General features: G+C 42.1%; 1 long non-coding RNA gene across 1 annotated transcript; it reads right to left on the reverse strand.

Moving 5' to 3' along the window:
- Positions 1–4,098: 4,098 nt before the first annotated feature.
- On the reverse strand, positions 4,099–6,152 carry LOC135813630 (uncharacterized). The gene is made up of 2 exons (XR_010553056.1): positions 5,441–6,152; positions 4,099–4,644 (listed from the first exon to the last, which is right to left on the reverse strand). It is a non-coding gene; the product is annotated as an uncharacterized LOC135813630 (long non-coding RNA).
- Positions 6,153–7,084: the final 932 nt, after the last annotated feature.

The raw sequence follows: 7,084 nt of genomic DNA on the forward strand, positions 1-7,084 counted from the left end.
AAATTTTGACCGTATTTGAACACCTGTCAATTTTAATGCATCTCCCTATAACATGACCCAGCTGTAATATGAGTGGTCGTATTGATTTCATTTTCTGTTTGCTTGTAGGCCGCTGGCACCCACATTCAATGACTTAGAAATTTTGGCACTGCTGTGAATACTTTAGTCGCAAAGTGAAGATTCACGGCGACAAGCCCCAAACTTGGAGATAGGTTATTTTCAGCTTTCAGCAGCCCTGGGCGAGTTGTTTAGAGAAATGTGGCTTTTTTTCTTGTTGCACCTCCCTAGGTCCAGCTGTAAAACAGGATCAGTATGGTCATCATTTATGTTCTGAGCTTGAAACGGGAATAAAGGTGAGAAATTGTCAAATTTTGACCGTATTTGAACACCTGTCAATTTTAATCCATCTCCCTATAACATGACCCAGCTGTAATATGAGTGGTCGTATTGATTTCATTTTTTGTTTGCTTGTAGGCCGCTGGCACCCACATTCAATGACCCAGAAATTTTGGCACTGCTGTGAATACTTTAGTCGCAAAATGAAGATTCACGGCGACAAGCCCCAAACTTGGAGATAGGTTATTTTCAGCTTTCAGCAGCCCTGGGCGAGTTGTTTAGAGAAATGTGGTTTTTTTTCTTGGTGCACCTCCCTATGTCCAGCTGTAAAACAGGATCAAGATGGTCATTATTCCAGTTCTGAGCTTGAAACGGGAAGAAAGGTGAGAAATTGTCAAATTTTGACCATATTTGACCACCTGTCAATTTTAATGCATCTCTCTATAACATGACCCAGCTGTAATGTGAATGGTCGCATTGATTTCATTTTTTGTTTGCTTGTAGGCCGCTGGCACCCATATTCAATGACCTAGAAATTTTGGCACTGCTGTGAATACTTTAGTCGCAAAGTGAAGATTCACGGCGACAAGCCCCAAACTTGGAGAAAGGTTATTTTCAGCTTTAAGCAGCCCTGGGCGAGTTGTTTAGAGAAATATGGCTTTTTTTCTTGGTGCACCTCCCTATGTCCAGCTATAAAACAGGATCAAGATGGTCATTATTCCAGTTCTGAGCTTCAAACGGGAAGAAAGGTGAGAAATTGTCAAATTTTGACCATATTTGAACACCTGTCAATTTTAATGCATCTCCCTATAACATGACCCAGCTGTAATATGAGTGCTCGTATTGATTTCATTTTTTGTTTGCTTGTAGGCCGCTGGCACCCACATTCAATGACTCAGAAATTTTGGCACTGCTGTGAATACTTTAGTCGCAAAGTGAAGATTCACGGCGACAAGCCCCAAACTTGGAGATAGGTTATTTTCAGCTTTCAGCAGCCCTGGGCGAGTTGTTTAGAGAAATGTGGCTTTTTTTCTTGGTGCACCTCCCTATGTCCAGCTATAAAACAGGATCAGTATGGTTATTATTTATGTTCTGAGCTTGAAACGGGAAGAAAGGTGAGAAATTGTCAAATTTTGACCGTATTTGAACACCTGTCAATTTTAATGCATCTCCCTATAACATGACCCAGCTGTAATATGAGTGGTCGTATTGATTTCATTTTTTGTTTGCTTGTAGGCCGCTGGCACCCACATTCAATGACTCAGAAATTTTGGCACTGCTGTGAATACTGTAGTCGCAAAGTGAAGATTCACGGCGACAAGCCCCAAACTTGGAGATAGGTTATTTTCAGCTTTCAGCAGCCCTGGGCGAGTTGTTTAGAGAAATGTGGCTTTTTTTCTTGGTGCACCTCCCTATGTCCAGCTATAAAACAGGATCAGGATGGTCATTATTCAAGTTCTGAACTTGAAACGGGAAGAAAGGTGAGAAATTGTCAAATTTTGACCATATTTGACCACCTGTCAATTTTAATGCATCTCCCTATAACATGACCCAGCTGTAATGTGAATGGTCGCATTGACTTCATTTTTTGTTGGCTTGTAGGCCGCTTGCACCCATATTCAATGACCTAGAAATTTTGGCACTGCTGTGAATACTTTAGTCGCAAAGTGAAGATTCACGGCGACAAGCCCCAAACTTGGAGATAGGTTATTTTCAGCTTTCAGCAGCCCTGGGCGAGTTGTTTAGAGAAATGTGGCTTTTTTTCTTGGTGCACCTCCCTATGTCCAGCTATAAAACAGGATCAGTATGGTTATTATTTATGTTCTGAGCTTGAAACGGGAAGAAAGGTGAGAAATTGTAAAATTTTGTCCGTATTTGAACACCTGTCAATTTTAATGCATCTCCCTATAACATGACCCAGCTGTAATATGAGTGGTCGTATTGATTTCATTTTTTGTTTGCTTGTAGGCCGCTGGCACCCACATTCAATGACTCAGAAATTTTGGCACTGCTGTGAATACTTTAGTCGCAAAGTGAAGATTCACGGCGACAAGCCCCAAACTTGGAGATAGGTTATTTTCAGCTTTCAGCAGCCCTGGGCGAGTTGTTTAGAGAAATGTGGCTTTTTTTCTTGTTTCACCTCCCTAGGTCCAGCTGTAAAACAGGATCAGCATGGTCATCATTTATGTTCTGAGCTTGAAACGGGAAGAAAGGTGAGAAATTGTCAAATTTTGACCGTATTTGAACACCTGTCAATTTTAATCCATCTCCCTATAACATGACCCAGCTGTAATATGAGTGGTCGTATTGATTTCATTTTTTGTTTGCTTGTAGGCCGCTGGCACCCACATTCAATGACCCAGAAATTTTGGCACTGCTATGAATACTTTAGTCGCAAAATGAAGATTCACGGCGACAAGCCCCAAACTCGGAGATAGGTAATTTTCAGCCTTCAGCAGCCCTGGGCGAGTTGTTTAGAGAAATGTGGTTTTTTTTCTTGGTGCACCTCCCTATGTCCAGCTATAAAACAGGATCAAGATGGTCATTATTCCAGTTCTGAGCTTGAAACGGGAAGAAAGGTGAGAAATTGTCAAATTTTGACCATATTTGACCACCTGTCAATTTTAATGCATCTCTCTATAACATGACCCTGCTGTAATGTGAATGGTCGCATTGATTTCATTTTTTGTTTGCTTGTAGGCCGCTGGCACCCATATTCAATGACCTAGAAATTTTGGCACTGCTGTGAATACTTTAGTCGCAAAGTGAAGATTCACGGCGACAAGCCCCAAACTTGGAGATAGGTTATTTTCAGCTTTAAGCAGCCCTGGGCGAGTTGTTTAGAGAAATGTGGCTTTTTTTCTTGGTGCACCTCCCTATGTCCAGCTATAAAACAGGATCAGGATGGTCATTATTCAAGTTCTGAGCTTGAAACGGGAAGAAAGGTGAGAAATTGTCAAATTTTGACCATATTTGACCACCTGTCAATTTTAATGCATCTCCCTATAACATGACCCAGCTGTAATGTGAATGGTCGCATTGATTTCATTTTTTGTTTGCTTGTAGGCCGCTGGCACCCACATTTAATGACTGAGAAATTTTGGCACTGCTGTGAATACTTTAGTCGCAAAGTGAAGATTCACGGCGACAAGCCCCAAACTTGGAGATAGGTTATTTTCAGCTTTCAGCAGCCCTGGGCGAGTTGTTTAGAGAAATGTGGCTTTTTTCTAGGTGCACCTCCCTATGTACAGCTATAAAACAGGATCAGGATGGTCATTATGTATGTTGGACTCAGTAGAGCGTCCAGCCCCTATATGATGTCCAACCCCTATATAGAGTCCATTGGTCCAAAATCCACTGTACAGAGTCCAAAATTGGAATCAACTGTGAGCTCAGTTTAGATGGACATCACTCCCTGTATAGAGTCCAGCCAATTGGCTTCACCCCTATATAGAGTCCATTGGTCCAAAATCAACTGTACGGAGTCCAAATTTTGAAATCAACTATAAAGATTAAAGAGTCTTTATGTGGACAACACTCCCTGTATAAAGTCCAGCCAATTAGGCATCCCCTATCGAGTTCGAAATTAGACATAGGATCTGCTGTAGGCAGTGAATATTAACCAGAAAACGGCCTCTCCCTTAAATCCTTTACATCATTCACTTCTCAAGATAAAAAATATGTATTGAGGCGCCACTGCAGCCACTTCACTACATGAAAAACCCTACAAACACCATCCTCAAATCAAGTGGTCTCTTCGCAGACGCTGCAAATTACAATATCTCAATCATGCAGTGTTGCCAAATTATTGTGCACGCACACACACACATGCACACACCCACACAACGCCAAGAAAATACCTAGAAAAAAAACAAGAATCGAAAGAGAATAATGGAGAGCCCAGGATTAATTATTTGTTTTCAAACTATTGCGCGCGCGCGCACACACACACACACACACACACACACACACACACACACACACACACACACAAACTTATACAACGCCAAGAAAACACCAAGAAAAGAGTAGAGACACAATACACACGCAACTCCAACAGCCATGCAAACGTCCACCCATTTACACGTAAAGTCAAGAGGGATAACAAATAATTATACGAAACGAATGCGTACGGGGACGGGTACACGCACGTTTACATACACGTAGTAGTGTAAGAGAGTAACATAGTGCAGTGGTCAGCATCATACTAGCACATGCTGAGAGTGCAATAGCAAGCTTCACCATTGCTCATGGCCATGCAAATGTTCAGCAGCACTCAGTTCCGCAAGCTTCTGAAGATCAGCACACCTGCAACAAATAGATAGCACAAGGATACGCCTATTAACGTAATGATGCATGGGAGCACACAACTACCAAGTTCTCAACGAATGTGATGCTCAATGAAAATCAATCCACTCAAAGACCTGTGAACAGGTGACGGTGGGGACAATAATCTATTAGTAATACGAGGAATAAGATCGTTTGTGCACACTCAAGACGCACGGACACACCACCATACATGTAGTGTACACAGTGTTTCACTGCAACTACTTCGAAGTAAATTGAAATGAGATGATTTGAACAATCTGTACAGCGTTGCCGTCAGTCAGTCTTCCCCAAGATGGAAATGCAATGATTTGTTGTCACGAGGCAGTTTCACTGACACAATGTCATGTTCGTGACATCAAAATGGTTACTTCAGGGAATACGAGTATTAGCTTGAGAAGCTTTTTCTTGTCATTGGCATACAAGCAATCCTCCTACTACTACTAGTACACTGGCACTGCGTTTGTGGATCCCATTGTATTTGACATCATACTATAATTTGTAGAGGAAGAGTGTCGTGGAGTTTCACATAATTTTCACAGGGATAAAAATACATTTCTCATGAAATAATTATAATAATTGATGATAGCTAGACGATCGTATACGATTGATGCAAAGTCCTTGCAGTCCTTGAGGACTATTACGAAGTGGTTGATTACTTTTAGGGCATTCATTCAAGCAACATCAAACAAACACGATACGCTCCTGGAAAATGGAAACAAATTCAAGCATAACGACAGAACAGCAGACCAATCGAAACAAGTAAAAGCTTCCTTACCTCAGTCATCGTCCTGCCATGTAGTTGGACAGCCTTTTGACACGGTGGTACAGGCAGCTCTTGTCCAGTCAAACAGGGGTATCCTTGTGGCGTCGAACGAAAGAGAATGTCAGTGTATCTGACTCGTCAGATTGGAACTGTGCTGAACCTTTCTCTTTCTCCGCTTTCTGCTTTCATCCCTCGCTCTGATGAAACCGTTCAAACGTCTTACTGGCAGCAATGGCCAGCCAAACAGGGGATCCTTGTGGCGTCGAACGAAAGAGAGTGTCAGTGTACCTGACTCGTCAGATTTGAACTGTGCTGAACTTTTTCTCGTTCTGCAATTTCTGCTTTCATCCCGCGCACTGATGAAACGTCTTCAGAGAACCACAAGACGCTTTCCAGATTTGATTTTGAACGTCTCCTTATCCTCCTTGGTTACCTCGAGACAGATTACTGTCAGCAACTGCACAGCAGAACTGGCAGCCATGGCTGAAGTGAAGAAAGGAATGCGCTGCCACGAGGCAAGCAAAACTGAAAATGTGTTTGTTCTCTTTCGGGCACAACACACAGGACGGTGTGACTGGATAAACTGGACTCCTGGACTGTGAATAGGGGACTTGTAGAAAAAGTGTACTCCTTATAGGGGATTGCGCGGCAGGATGAAGCTGATCAAAACTGAGTGGACTCCTGGACTCTGTATAGTGGATTTTGGACCAATGGACTCTATATAGGGTGCTGGACATCATATAGTGCATGGACTCTATACTGAGTCCTACATGTATGTTCTGACCTTCAAACGGGAAGAAAGGTGAGAAATTGTCAAATTTTGACCATATTTGAACACCTGTCAATTTTAATGCATCTCCCTATAACATGACCCAGCTGTAATATGAGTGGTCGTATTGATTTCATTTTTTGTTTGCTTGTAGGCCGCTGGCACCCACATTCAATGACCCAGAAATTTTGGCACTGCTGTGAATACTTTAGTCGCAAAGTGAAGATTCACGGCGACAAGCCCCAAACTTGGAGATAGGTTATTTTCAGCTTTCAGCAGCCCTGGGCGAGTTGTTTAGAGAAATGTGGCTTTTTTTCTTGGTGCACCTCCCTATGTCCAACTGTAAAACAGGATCAGGATGGTCATTATTTATGTTCTGAGCTTGAAACGGGAAGAAAGGTGAGAAACTGTCAAATTTTGACCATATTTGACCACCTGTCAATTTTAATGCATCTCCCTATAACATGACCCAGCTGTAATGTGAATGGTCGTATTGATTTCATTTTTTGTTTGCTTGTAGGCCGCTGGCACCCATATTCAAGGACCTAGAAATTTTGGCACTGCTGTGAATACTTTAGTCGCAAAGTGAAGATTCACGGCGACAAGCCCCAAACTTGGAGATAGGTTATTTTCAGCTTTCAGCAGCCCTGGGCGAGTTGTTTAGAGAAATGTGGCTTTTTTTCTTGGTGCACCTCCCTATGTCCAGCTATAAAACAGGATCAGGATGGTCATTATTTATGTTCCTAGCTTGAAACGGGAAGAAAGGTGAGAAATTGTCAAATTTTGACCATATTTGAACACCTGTCAATTTTAATGCATCTCCCTATAACATGACCCAGCTGTAATATGAGTGGTCGTATTGATTTCATTTTTTGTTTGCTTGTAGG

Source organism: Sycon ciliatum, chromosome 4 (assembly GCF_964019385.1).
Source record: "Sycon ciliatum chromosome 4, ocSycCili1.1, whole genome shotgun sequence".
Taxonomy (NCBI): domain Eukaryota; kingdom Metazoa; phylum Porifera; class Calcarea; order Leucosolenida; family Sycettidae; genus Sycon; species Sycon ciliatum.